The sequence below is a fragment of the Rhinolophus sinicus genome, chromosome 2, assembly GCF_057876585.1.
Source record: "Rhinolophus sinicus isolate RSI-liver-muscle chromosome 2, RSI-T2T, whole genome shotgun sequence".
Lineage (NCBI taxonomy): Eukaryota > Metazoa > Chordata > Mammalia > Chiroptera > Rhinolophidae > Rhinolophus > Rhinolophus sinicus.
In genome coordinates, this window is record NC_142502.1 from 25,305,077 (window position 1) to 25,320,043 (window position 14,967).

Genomic DNA, 14,967 nt, shown 5'->3' on the forward strand with positions numbered 1-14,967 from the left:
AGAAAGGTCATACTTCTCTTGCCTCCATCTTGGTTTTTTAATTTAGTTTAGTTTTTTTGTTTGTTTGTTTGTTTTTTAATCAGAAACATTGCTTGCATTTTTCTCTTTTAACTTTCCTCACCACAATGCTTTCCATCTCATGGCATGTAAACATTGAATCACATGTGAGCTTCACAGAGAAAACTATAGTCACTGGAATTGTATGTACTACATTTTGAAGAGGTATTTTTATCACCATATGTTTTTCTCTATAAGTTTCTTTATGTAGATATTTTATCATGTTTAATTTTTAAGAGTAATAAAGATGCTTTATTTACTAAATTATTTGCCCTTTTAAAATATGTCTTCATTTTTATAGATAATAATTTCCAATTTTATAATAAAAACACATATGCTCTAAGGAAGAAATATGTGTTATATATATTGTCAGTATCCATTAGGAAATGGATTATGGTGTCAGTAAGTGGTTTGCTTTTGGTATGTTATAATTATAAAATGTGGAGTCACAGTGGCATATTTGAAATACCTTTGGAATTGGATCTGAGTCTGCCTTGTAGCTCTGACTAGTTCTGTGACTTTAGACAAATTATTTCTACTCTGTAAGTGTGTCAGTATCATTATTGCACAATGGGATTAATCTCTAATTTACAGGATTGTATATACATTAAACAAGAGATAAAGTGCCTCACCTAATGCCTGGTTTCCCAGGAAAAAAAAAAAAATGGTGGTGTTATTATTATATGTATTAGTTCAGTTAATTCACTCTCAAATTCACTTTGTATTTAATGAGTCTTTTTTATGGAGACAAATCTTTCTATGCAGAAAGCATAGTTACATATAATATTCAAGTATTAGGATAAGACATAGTTGATGCAGAAGTGCTGGGTTTCATAATGACTTTTTAAATGAGATGAAACGAAATTGCTTGAATTGAATGAAATATGGGTGACTCAGTAACAAAATTAGATAAATGTCCAATAGATAAATCTGAAACAAGAGGGACAAAATTTTTTTATAAATCCAGATAGTTGGTCAAAAAAGTCCTAGGTAAGTGGTTTAAAAATACTGAATTTTTCTAAAACGCTGGGTTATGGCTTACTTTTCCAATTTCCATCTTTTAGTCTGATATATAGTAGACCGTGGAAAAGTAGAAAACAAACACAGGAGCTTCTTATTTCCATAAACTAAAATTTCAATGTAAAAACCATAACTTTTGCAGGGTAGAGTGAAGGGGGAGCTCTGGCACCCCCTGCTCATTCATGAAAGTCCATCCAGCTGTGGGAGCAGAACCCCTTTTCATCATCAGTCAGCTCTGGAATAACTGTAATGAGGTACACGAGTGACTCCACTCTAGACAAAAACTGCTTTCTATCCTTATTTGGCCCAGTCTCACCTTAGCACTTAGCACTAGCCGATGTGATGTTTATTGTCTCTTTTCCCACACTAAAATGCACGCTCGATGAGGGCAGGGAATTTCTGCTGTGTTGTTCACTGCTACAACAAGTGAGCAGCGCCTACAAGTGAGCAGCGCCTACAAGTGAACAGCGCCTCCAACAAGGGCCTGGCAATCAGTAGCCACCTCATCAGTTTATCGAATTAATGAATCAATGTCTAGTCTTCAATAGGGCAACAAAGTAGGAAAGGCCACCTACTCACTTTATAAAGCAGACAAAATAACAGAAACAAAGATATGGTTTTATATAAAATCAAGACTCACTGCACGAGGTCATGCTAATTATTGCTATGGTTGACAGGGCACTAGTGGTTTGTTCCAACTTTTGGAAGAAGGAAAGAGTCAGCAGGAAATGTTACTATCTTCTGTTGTAGATGATTAACCATGCGCTAACAGAACAGAAAACCAAAAAGCTACTGCCTTGGTGGAAAAGTTACATGAAGGACTCTAGAAAAATGATTTTGGGATAAAATGCCAGGTCCCAAGCCAAATACACCCTCTTCCTCTGTGGCCTGGATGAGGTCAGCCCTGTGCTTCCAATGGGCGGCCCCTTCCACGCCCTCAGTGAAAATCACACAGCCTGGCAAACTCAAGCTCCTTCACCAGGAATTTTAGGTTTGGCATATGTTTTTTGAAGCTAAACATTTTGTTAAAGCACTCACAAAACACTAGCCATTCTCAGACCTACATCATATGTATGCCTTTATCAAGAAAACCAAATGTTGTACTTTAGAATCAAATAGCCAGATCTGAACTCTCAGCTCTAACACTGTATGACCACAAGCAAATCCCATTTAACTTCTCTGAGCTCCAATCCCCGACCCTTTACATGGCAACAATCATGCCTGCTGAATCAAGCAAAGATGGTCAAGTGAGTTTATACAAAAAGTGTTTTTTAACCCGTAAGGCAAATTGTAGTCTTACTCAAAAGTGGAAAAAAATAATAATAATGCAAGTTTTTTCCTTAAATGAGAATTTAAAAGCTTTATAACTTTCTATACATTCTATATTTGTCAAAATATCATTAACTGGGAGCGGGGACCAAAACAGTAAAAAGACTAAGGTACATTTTTTAAGGCTATATTTAGAAAAATACAATTTTTGGAAAACACTGTAGCATGGTTGTTGAGATACTACTAGCATTTAAAGCCAAATCAATGTGGATTTGATTCACAATTTGGCCACATGCGTTAGACAAAGTGGCGCCTCGGGTCTCACCTCTGTACAGTGGGGAGAGCATTACCTAACATGCTCTTACTGTGAAGAATAAATTGAATGAGGCAAGTGTTTAACATATCTAGTACAGTCTGGGACCTAATACACGTAGATGTTCGATAAATGGCAATCGTGTTTATGATTATTAATTCTTTAGGAGTATCACACTGGCTTTATCATTTGCCTTTTAAATGATATGGATGCAAACTTCTAAAATATGTTAATCTGGTAGAATTTTTTCCAGAGAAAATGATTCTCTGATTTTCCATAACTTTTGTTTTTCTGAGCCTGATGATATTTAGAGTAGGTGGTCTTTGAAACAAGTGTCAATACAATGAAAGTTTTCCAATACCATCATTCACTTCCCTAAACCTCCTGAGATCTGAAAGTTTCCTTGGTTAAATGGAATTAACTCACTTCTCCATAACAAAACACACAGGTATTCACAAGGGAAGAACACTGGCAGAGGCATATCAAGGACAGAAGTTAAAAATTCTCTCTCGGAAAAGTGTGTTGCTAGTGAATCTTCTGTGCTGTCTAGCCAGAGTTGCTCTGGTTCAAAGATAAAAATCTGCTGGCTGTGTTCTAGAAATGAAATAAAATGAAAGAACAAGGAAAAACTTAAATCAATAAGAAGGGCATCAAGATAGTAACATATATTGTCACAAAACCTAAAAATGTTTAATTTCCGGAATTTACCACTTACAGTGTAAAATGCAAACCATACATGAAAAACCATCAGTCCTTTCATATAGCGTTTCACTGAATCATTCACAATGTCTGTTAAATATTGTCTGATCTGAAATTTTAATACAAAATTACAAGCATTGGTATACTATCTTGACATTATAATTTATTTTTCTTATCAGAACCTCAAGGTGACATGAGTAAATAGCTTTCAGTTGAACGATAGACCAATTTCAAAACAGGTTAAGTTTTTAATATATGAGAATCATTCTCAATTAGAAGGTACTTTTCTATAAGACCTATTTTATCTAAAACAGATAATGCTATAATCCATTTCTGGATCATAAATCTGTTGGTTTATATAACTATGTTCTTAATGTCTTATCACACACAGAATAAAACAACATTGCCTGAATAGCAAGTAATGTGGTGAAGGACCAAGAAGGTAAAAGTTAATATTTAAGCTTTCCAGTTACTTAATCTAATATTAACAATGCAAGGTTTTCATGAATTCCTCTAACGCAATAGTTGCAAAACTGAGTCAAAGATTAACATTTTCTTAAGTCTTGCTTTGATTATTTGAATTTTGTATTTTACTCCTGATAATCAAAATACATAATTTAAATATGGAAGCATTTAAGTATGATGTTTTTATAATTCAGGGCTATCAATAATATTCAACAGTAGTGGTAAAAGTGAAAAATAAAACAAGTGTGTCATTCAGGAATTTTAGTTGGATTCAAATTAGATGAAAACATCAAGAACTAAGCAAAAGCTTTTTACATATGTGAAGTGTATCTGTATATATGTGAGAGTTCTTTAGTTATCAAACTCATAGAGTTTGGCATATATTTTAACATTCTTAAATATTTATGTATTTTCCTAAATATTTTTAAAGGTATACAGTGGGTTTTAGTAATGAGATGGGGCCCTTGGAATAAGGTAGCTCTCAGTCGTGTCAATTTTGTATAGTGTTTTAGACTTTTCGTAGACATTATACCAGCTGTAACCAATACCGGCTGAGCTGGGTGAAAGCTTGTTATGGGAACCTAAGAGTTGTACACACCTTAGAATGTGTGAAGTGGAAATGATGTGTTTTCATTGGGCCTAGAGGAGGCCTGTGTTCTTCATTAACTAATAATGATGTTGTAGGATTAAAGCAGTTGAATTTTTTTTTTTTTTTTTTATTCTGAGATGGATCTTGGACTTTGCTTTAGTGTGATATATGTTACAACAGCCACCTTACAGCAGGGGGTGAGCTAAATGGTCCCATGAGGGTGGGTGAGGCCAAGTTCTACAAGTCACAATCCAGAACATTGTAAATTTGCTTGTACTGACAGTTAGGGGTTTGACAGAGGACCCTTCAGACCTAGAAGAAATCAGACAGTCTTTGCAAATGAAAAACAGCAGGATAGACTGGTTTTCTTTTGCTTTCTGTTTTATGTAAGTTTTTTTTTTTAGTCGAGAATTAGGGAGATAAACCAATTTCTCGTGACAAAAATATCTGCTTATTTTTCAATCATCTTTTTGTAAACATGCTTCCTAATTATTATTATTATTTTTTTATTTAAAGTCATGAAAGTGTAACATAGCATTTTGGAAAGTTTGGCAAAAACAAAAAAAGGAAAATCACCCATAATCCTGTCACCCTCATGTAGCTTTAGCAATTTGGGGGTATTCCTTTTCAGTGTCAATGTGTATATTTATAATTAATTATTTTTATCAAAGGTTATATTGTGAGCAGTTCCTGGTACTGCCTTACTCTTAGTACTTTTATTTTTACGGGTTAGGTAATAATCCATGCAAGGTATATTCCCTCATTGACTATTGTTGTTTTTGATTTTTTAGAGTTATAAGTGGTTGTTGGAGGGGAAAAAGTTCCTTTATTCTTTTAGGTTAAGTCCCTGGGGGCCTATGAATTAAATTAACAAAGAACAGATGAATAAAGGAAAGGCACACAATTTTAATTAATTTTTATGGGCTTAAAATTTCACAGAAAAGAAGTGAAACTCAAAGCAGTGAGTTTAGACTCAGGGGCTTATAGACCATTTTAACAAAGGAAAGGGGGTTTGGGCTTCAGGGGACAATAAATTACTGGTAAATGACTAGGAAATACAGAGAGAGAGCTAACAGAAGATAGGGGTCAATGTAGTAAGGGAACTTACAGTGAAATTTAAGTTGTCTATCTTGGTTGATATAAATACCAATGATATTAATAAATGGTTTGGGCTGGATGCTCTGAAGCTATTTCCTCACTCAGTTGCCTTAAAAAGAAAAGTTTATTTTACCAAATTCGGCCCAAATTTTTGACTGAGTCAGTGCTCCATGTGGACATAAAGAATAAGAAAACCAAATTAATTCACCAGAATTTAACCCATAGGAGAAAGAAGGTGAGAATCCTGATGGCTAAAATAATCATAAAGTTTTTCTCATGTTTGTAGTTAAGGGAAAGAAATCTCTTTTTTTCCAACGTCTATTCTCATTGCAGGAAGAGCCCCTCATCAATTATAGAGCCATTAGTTGGCCTGACCACTTCTAGAATCGTCAAACCCACTCCTTGAACATTTACTGGATTTTTCAGAAGGCATATTATGACACATTCAAATCAAGAATTTTAGGGCTGTCACCATCAGCTAATAACCTTTAGGTAGAATCTTAAGCAGAGTGTTTGAAAACTCTGAAGCAGCTTTGATTTATTATAAATTAATGATGTAGGATGTTCATTAATTATTAAGCTTTGTTGAAATATGCTGAATGTTGTATACAGGTTTTACAGCCAATAGCTGTCATCAGAATGTTTTGAAATTATACCCATGAGAAAAATAGAAAGGTTTTACCTCCATGCATTTGCAGTTGCTTGTTAGTTTTGCTGTAACCTTCAAAACAAAAAAAAGGGGGATATTGATTTATGCTACTTAGCCTCTCCTCTTCCGAGAAAATTTAGCCCCTTTGAATAAAAAATGTGTTATAGCTCAAAAAGCCCCCTTCAAAGTAAGCATTTAATACTAAAGGTACTGATTTTATACTGAAGTATTACATTTTTAATATTTTAGTAAGATAGATAAAAGTATTCCATGGCGGGAATTATATTCCATTAAAATATCTACGTTTATGATGTGGTAGGGGCAAATTGTTATTTAAAAACAAATTAAGTGAAGAAATCTCCTTGGAAATAAATATCGGATTCTAAGTTATTTTAGTTATAGTGTTTTTCTACCTAGGCTTTTGTCCTGAATTGTGTTGGTGTGAAGGACAAAAGGCTTAACAGAAGCCCCGTGGAATAGTAAATAGCATTCCTTCAGGTTTTTTTGTTATGTTTCTCCATAGAACTGTGTTCTCCCCTTATCCCAGTTTACAATGTAACCTTCATCAGTCCAATCATTTGGTGAACGTCTGTGTCCTGTAGCCTGTAAGTTCCATGGGGGCAGGTCCATACCTGCTTCTGCCTAGTGTGTAGCATGCTGGATATATGCCCTCAGCACAATGGGAGGACGGATGGAAGGATGGAGGGAAAAGGATTCTGAAGCCTCTTTAGAGGTACTAAAACATGAATAGTTGTGTTTTCCTTTCTTAGCAACTGATTGAAAGTATTGCTTTGTTACTTATTTTCCTTCTGCATCTTGTATCTGTCAGGCATTGCTATAACACCGTTTGGTAGAACGGGAATGCTTTACGAAAATTCATTGTTCTGTAACAATTACAGCGTTTAAAAAGGCTTGACTCTCGTCATACAAAGGTTTAAAGAATAGTTTTGCCAAATGAACCTTATTGCAGCTAAGATCATGTATAAATATTTTCCAATGTAGGGGAGGAAAGCTTTTCCCTTCATCCCTTCTGGGTTCTTTTGGCTGGTCTAATAATTAAATTGGCACAAGACAGAATAACAGAAGGAAAAAAAGACAAATTTAATTTTGTATGTACAGAGGTCTCATAGATATGGAACCTAAGAAATGACTACAGCAGGCTGTTTATATACATTTCAGACAAAGAGACAATAGATTTATGAAGAATTGACAAGAAAAAGAAGCTTAGGCTTGAGTACTAATTAGTGAAGATACTAAGTAGAGTTTAAACAGGCTTCTGAGCCCTGAATTTCCTATCTGTAATGATAAGGATATCTTGCTACCTCCTGAAGCAGGGAGGGTACCTTTCATGGGGGAGATTTATTTCCTGTTTTTAGGGGGACAAAGGAGGGTCAGAGTGCCCTTCTTGTACTGGCTGTTAAATAACTTTAATTCAAAAAATCAATATGCCCAAGTGAGACATTTTGGGGTGGCCTGTCTTGAACTCCATCACCAGCACAGTCCGTAATTCCCAGAATCTGCTTATTCTTTCAGGAGTCTTGAAATAGCTTCTTATTTCTAATTGCTTGGACTTCCTTGCATTTTTTTCTTTTATATTATTGTATTTTAGCAGAGTGACATAGGAAGGTTATTGCTTAAGAAAAGTTTTAAGTGATAACTTTCAGGATAAATCAATACTAAAAGCAATTTTTTTTTTTCAATTTTCTTAAAGAACCAAATACTTAAGTATTTTTTTCAAAATAAGGATGCTTAGTCAGACGATTTTTGAGGCTTTATTTTGCCTTAAGTATTACAGTTTAAAGACCTAAAGTTTGTCTTAGTTGAAATGATGTTATATCTCTTTAGTTCCTATTTATGCTGTACTGGAAAAAAAGGATAGAGAAACTCTGAAAAAAGAAACAGAAATATTTATTTTTAATTTATATTTGTGGAATGTGTGTGAGAAAGAATGTGTGTGTGTTAGTTTAAAATACCCTGATTGTGGTAGAAATACTTAAGAATTTTTTTTTTTAGCCTTGGCTATCATTCAGTGTAGAAACAAATATTACTATATTAAAAACAGTTTGAGCATTCAATGTATACAATAGAAATTAATTTTCTAGAATGCAGGTGTCTAATATGTTGGAGTCAGGGACTAACCTTAAAAGGAGGTTTTACAGAGAACAATATGTTCATTACATAGCTCTCTGTTAGTTTGACTTAATACAGGATTAGATTTTAGAATATATATCTACAAGAATTAGTGTTCTGTATATTCCCCACAAATATAGCTTCTTGAAACTGAGCTTTTGCTAACTGTGGAGTAACAGTGAGTACAAGATCTTGTACTCTTGGCAAGTTTCTGGAATACATTCCATGTCGTCAGTTAATAGTGGAATCACATGATTTAACTAACAGTTGACCTTGGGGTAGAATTGATCTGATCACATGAAAACTGAGAGACCTAACAAAGACGTGTGGTTAAATAGTTAGTCAGCATGTCACCCCTTTAGAGAGTATGAATGGGCAAGACCAAACTTCTTTAAATAATTTAAACTGGGTCATTTGCTGAATTTTTATTCATTGAAGACCCAAAATTGAACTTTGCAAGTGGCATGCTTAATTAACATAATTTTAGCGTAGGAAAATTTTCAGAAAGCACCCATGAAATGACAAACACATTGAGCTTTAACCCATCTTTCTGACAGTAATTGGATAGTAGGGCCATTGTTTGAGTCTATTTTTAGATCTTGGTAGGGTCACATTTGTATAAAAGGGAATACTTGTGTTTCTAATCTGTGTTGGGCCTGTTTACAGCTTATCCAAAAATGGTTTCAACTTTTTAAAGAACGTGTTTAAAAAAACTATTCTATACCACTAAAAATGATGAAGTGATAAATAAAGAAATGGTTCTCATTGACATTGACTCTGCCATATAAATTCGGAATAAGTGTCAGCAGCTTGTGTTGAGTTTATATTATTTAGCCTATAACAAGTGCTTGTCCAGAGAGTCAAAGGATAAATGAGTCCAAAAAATGATTCGAAGTGTATTACATTGTTTTTGGAAGATTTCACCACATAAAGCAATAAAGAGAATAAAGTAACATAAAATACAATGGTTCTCAACTTTGGTGTACATTTAATTTAACCAAGATGCTTGTTAAAAGTGAGGATTCCCTGGTCCCACCACTACAGATTCAAATTCTATAGAACTGAAGTGGGCATAAAAATCTGCATGTTAAGCAAATACCCACGTATTTCTGATAAAGGAGGCTCATGGGCCCTACTCTAAGAAACATTGGTTGGCCTCTATGGCCTTAGAAATTGAAATCCAAAATTATTTCTTTTAAAATAGTTTGAATCATTTTGAAGAATGTAATTTTAGAAAACTGCTAGTGTATACATGCTTTAAATACATTTTTATCAAAACCTTGAGGTTACAGATTTAGCTCATTCATTTTAATCCCCCCAAAAAACTAATTTAACAATCAGCCATATCATACTTATGACTTTGTGACAGAAAAAGATTGACTTCATTTTTTTAATGCAAATAAATATATTAATTTGTTCTCTATGACAATGACACATTAATTAGCCAGGCAAAGCAAACCTTTTTATTTATGTAGAGGTAGAAAATCTTATTCTCTACCCTCTTAGGTATATTTACTGAGGCCTGCAAATTCAACTTTCAAAAGAGTAACAGGGTAAAGGCATACGTTTCTTTAATGATGTTAATATTTTTTTCATGCAAGGGGCCTCCAGAAAAGAAGTGAAAACCCAAAGAGGCTGTTAAACCCAGGGGCATATACAATTTTAACAAAGGGTAACAAATTGTAGAGAAGTGACTAGACAAAGAAAAGGGAGTTTGGGCATCTAGGGGAGGTAAATTTGGGGAAGATAACTAAATGGGAGATAAGGGTTATTTAGAAAGGTTTGTAATGCAAACTCAAGTTGTCTCTGGTGATAAGAATCATTCTCCTCTCCCTGGTATGGGAAAGGGGAGGACCTTTACAAATGGAAATTTGTCACCTTCACAAAGGGAAATTTATGCCCTGCTTATTTGTGTTTAGCTCAAAATAATCAATATGCCAAAGTGACACATTTGGAGTGGCTGTCAAGATCCCCTTCATTTACATAAAACAAGGCTCCTCGTGTTTTTTGCCCGCTCTCTGAGGATCCCCATCAGGACATTGTGCTTTCTCCTTCTTTGGTGGCCATTCAGAGGTTTTACACCCGGAACCATGAACCTCATAACATTCAGGATTCATAAGTGGTGTGCCTTTCTTATAATAGCAGGAGGGGAATATAGAAAGTGAGGTGGAAGGGGTTTTAGGAAAGAATCTGGAATTTGATTCCCTTAAAACCTTTCATGAACATAGACGCCCTTAAACAAGTGTTCTTAACCCAGAGTTTGTGAATTTGGATGAGGAGAATAATTGCATGTTTATTTCCAGTAACGTGGAAATTGAATATTTCCTTTAATTATGAATGTGCGCCACAAACCTAGAGTAGTATTAGCATCAATAGAAGTCAGATATTTTCACATCACACTACAGTTTATTCAGAGCTCTCAAAAGGTGGTTTAAACTGATCACTGCTTTGATATCATCACAGTTATTAGACATGGCCCTCGATTTTTTTTACTTAGTGGGTTAATAAAGAAGCACATATATTTCTATAGTTATAAACATTGTAATGTCTTGATAACCTTTTTTTTCTCCCTCCCTCCCGACTCTCTTGATAACCTTTTAAATATGGTTGTATTTTTTGTAATGCTGTGTATTTTAATTTATGCATTTAAAAATACTATCTTGGAGTCCAAAGCAGAAAAAAGGTAAAAATCCTTTTACAGAAAGACTTTAGGTACCCGTAAAACCATGTTTACCCAGTTTGAAGGATGCTGGACCAGGGGAAGGCTGAAGTCCACCAACTCCTCTTAAACTATTATCCAGAAACCCAGATAGCCTTTTTTTCTGAGGAATGAAAAATGTGAAAAATCACTTAAGTCTGTGGAAGACAAATCCTATTTTAAATTGTGTAATCCATTGGTTTCAGAGCCGTTTTAAAATACTCAGCTAATCTTTATGCCTCAAGATGGCAGCTCAGCAGGTCTGGGTGGACCCTGGGCATCTCTGTTAAAGGCCCATTGTTGATTTTCATACAAACCCTCAAATGAGAATTACTGCTGTAAACACAAGTGCTTTGAAAGCTTCTTTTATAAGAACTATTTTAAGCATCCCATTTTTAAAGATTGATTTTGATTGAAAATATTCATGGCAAGAAATGAAGAAGATTCACTTTATGTTTTGGAGCTTGTACGTAACTACTTAAAACATCTTTTGCTGTGGCAGGAGGTGGGATGGGGGGTCTTGACCATCAGTCCCTGGGGGCACTGAAACTTTCTAAAGTTGCACATACAGTCTTTCAGAGTAAGGGGCCAATGGCTTTTTCTGAGATTTGCAAGGGTGTTCATGATCTGGAAAAAAAAAAAAAAAAAAAGGTGGGACGAGGCAGGAAAGAGTTTCCCATATATTGAGACAGTAAAATTTAATTCTGAAATGACCAAAAAGACAAAATCATTACACCTACTAAGGAAATAGTTATGAGAACACCATTAATTCTATGGGAAAAACATTGAACTATAGCTCTAATTATTTAATTTTATCAGTATTTTCTTTTTATATTATTAATTCCTGGTATCAACATACTTATATTTAATTTTTTGCAACACAAGCACAGTATTATAGGTAGGGTGGCAAATAAGTGTTGTGCTTTTTTAAAATTTTATTTATTTTTTTATTTAAGTATAGTTGGTATGCAATATTAGTTTTGATAGTTTCAGGTGTACACTATAGTGATTCAATATTTTTATTCCTTACAATGTGATCACCTCACTACTTCTAGTACTCATCTGTCACCATGCAAACTTACCACAATATTATTGACTATATTCCCCTTCACCTTTTTCACTCATCCCCTTACCCCTCCTTTCTGGTAACCATCCCTTTGATTTCTGTTACTATGAGTCTGTTTTGTTTTATTTGTTCGTTCATTTTGTTTTTTTAGATTCCACATATAAGTGAGACCGTACGGTATTTGTTTTTCTCTGCCTGACTTATTTCACTTAGCGTAACACCCTGTAGATCCATCCATGTTGTCACAAATGGCAAGGTTTTATTCTTTTTTATTTCTGTGTAATATTCTTGTGTGTGTGTGTGTGTGTGCGTGCGCACACACATCCATCTTCTTTATCCATTCATCTATCGATGGACACCTATGCTGCTTCCATATCTTAGCTATTGTAAATAACACTGCAATGAACGGAAAGTTCCTGGGAGAAACAGAGGTAGTAAACTATTTGACATCAGTCTGAGAAATATCTTTTTGGAAACGTCCTTGTGAGCAAGGGAAACAAAAGCAAAAATAAGCAAATAGGACAAATTCATCAAACTAAAAAGCTTGTGCACAGCAAAGGAAACCATCAACAAAACAAAAAAGACAACCTACTGAATGGGAGAAGATATTCGCAAATGGGTATTATCTGATAAGGGGTTGATATCCAAAATATATAAGAAACTCTTTCAACTCAATAACAAAAAAATGAACAATCCAATTGAAAAATGGGCAGAGGACATGAAAAGACATTTCTCCAAAGAAACATACAGATGGCCAACAGATGTGAAAAGATCGTCAACATCACAAATCATCAGGAAAATGCAAATCAGAGCCACAATGATTTATCACCTTACACCTGTCAGAATGGCTATTATCAAAAAGTTAGCAGGTAAGTATTTTTGATACTATACATTAGGGGAAAATGAAGATAAAAATATCAAAGTATGTCAAGTAGTTATTGTGCTTAAAAATCCAAAAGCAAAATGATCATTAAAAAAAGACTTTAAAATTTTTAAGATACAATAATTTTACCTTACTACTGATCTTTCCTCCTCCCTTTGGCAGTTTTGTGTCCTTGGACATGAGCTCTCTACTTATAGTTGTCATAATTCTTGGATCTAAATTTTTATTTTACTGTAAATCCCAAAGTTTCTGTTCACATTCTAAAATTATGAAGCAGTAAATATGTAATACTGTGTTTCCCCCAAAATAAGACCTAGCTGGACCATCAGCTCTAATGCGTCTTTTGGAGCAATAATTAATATAAGACCCGGTATTATATTATATTATATTATATTATATTATATTATATTATATTAGGTATTATATTATAGTATATTTTATTATATTATACCGGGTATTATATTATATTATACCTGGTCTTATATTAAAATGAGACCGGGTCTTATATTAATTTTTCCTCTGAAAGACACATTAGAGCTGATGGTCCAGCTAGGTCTTATTTTCAGGAAAACACAGTATATGAAATTAGTAGTTTCCTCCTTGTAACAAGCGAGAAAAAATTCTGTCTTCTAACAGAAAGTAATTTGAAGGGAGTAACGAAAAGGTACAATCTTTCATTTATAAAAGAAGTTGACGGGTTTTCTAGTTGGCGTGATTGAAGACTGATGTATATCTCTGCCCCTTTTCCTGTACCAGATAAATTCCTTAGTGCTTTTGGTTATCATGCCGTCTCCTTAGCCAGAAGTGCCTAGCCCCCATGCCTACTCACTCTTTAGGGTCACGTCAGGTGTCCCCTACTCTAGGACCTCCCTTACCTTTCTCTGTGCTTCCATAGGATCTTGTACATACCTCCATCACAGTACTTACCACATTTTATTTTAATTACCTGTTTCTGTGTCTGTCTCTCTTGGGAGACTATAACATCAGTACCATTATTTTTGTCGTGTTATGCCTAGAATGGTGCCTTCTCAGTAAATATTTTACTGAGTAATTTCATATATGACCACCCAACTCACACCTCTCACCCATGATTCATTGTTTCCTGTGATCACGCACTGACCGGGCAGCAAAGGGATTGTGCTTTGGCCTTCAAGCACCTGCTCTAGGCAGGCAAGCTAACCTGCCCAGGCCGACCAACAGCTCATTGTAATAAACTAAGTCCAAACTGAATCTGACAGCGTTAGACTGGCCATTACTCCAAGATTATCCTTCATAGCAGGAGCAAGACCAGGCCTAAAGCTGACTGCTAAGCCAGCCACCACCTATTTATGTCTTTCCGTCAGCTCCAGACTCTCAAGCTTGCCATTTTATTACTTGTGTTACCAAGATTTCTTTTTTCCCAGGCCTATGCTGTTAAAAAAAAAAAAAAAAATATATATATATATATATATATATATATATATATATATATATATACTTATGTCTACTCAGTTATTAATATAATCCTAGCTTCTGAGCTAAAAAAGTATCAATTTCTCATGACAGCCCAGCAAATTTAGTGAAGCGAAATACAGAGGGTCTGAAAGTGGTTGTATTTCATTTTGAAAAGAGGAAAAAAGGATGGGTGGCTATGGACTCATGTTACTTTTCTTCTTAGAAAATAAGAGCGTGGCCTGAGGCTCCTGGGCGCATCTTGAAAATTTTATGCATCATGTACATTAAGTCCTCACCTAACTTCGTCATCAGTAGGTTCTGTGACTTTAAGTGAAACGACATACAAGGAAACCAATTTTACCAGAGACTAATTGATATAAACAAGAATTATGTTCCTAGAGCATCTTGTCAATGTTATGTCAAAAGGACATTATTCGAGGGCCAGCCCGGTGGCTCAGGCCGTTAGAGCCCCATGCTCCTACTCCGAAGGCTGCCGGTTCGATTCCCACGTGGGCCAGTGGTCGCTCAACCACAAGGTTGCCGGTTCAACTCCCGAAAGGGGTGGTAGGCTGTGCCCCCTGCAACTAGCAACGGCAA

At 34.9% G+C, this 14,967-nt stretch overlaps 1 protein-coding gene across 8 annotated transcripts in view; it reads left to right on the top strand.

Moving 5' to 3' along the window:
• Nucleotides 1–14,967, top strand: part of MAP7 (microtubule associated protein 7) — a 159,685-nt gene that overhangs the window by 68,470 nt on the left and 76,248 nt on the right. The window lies entirely within an intron of this gene.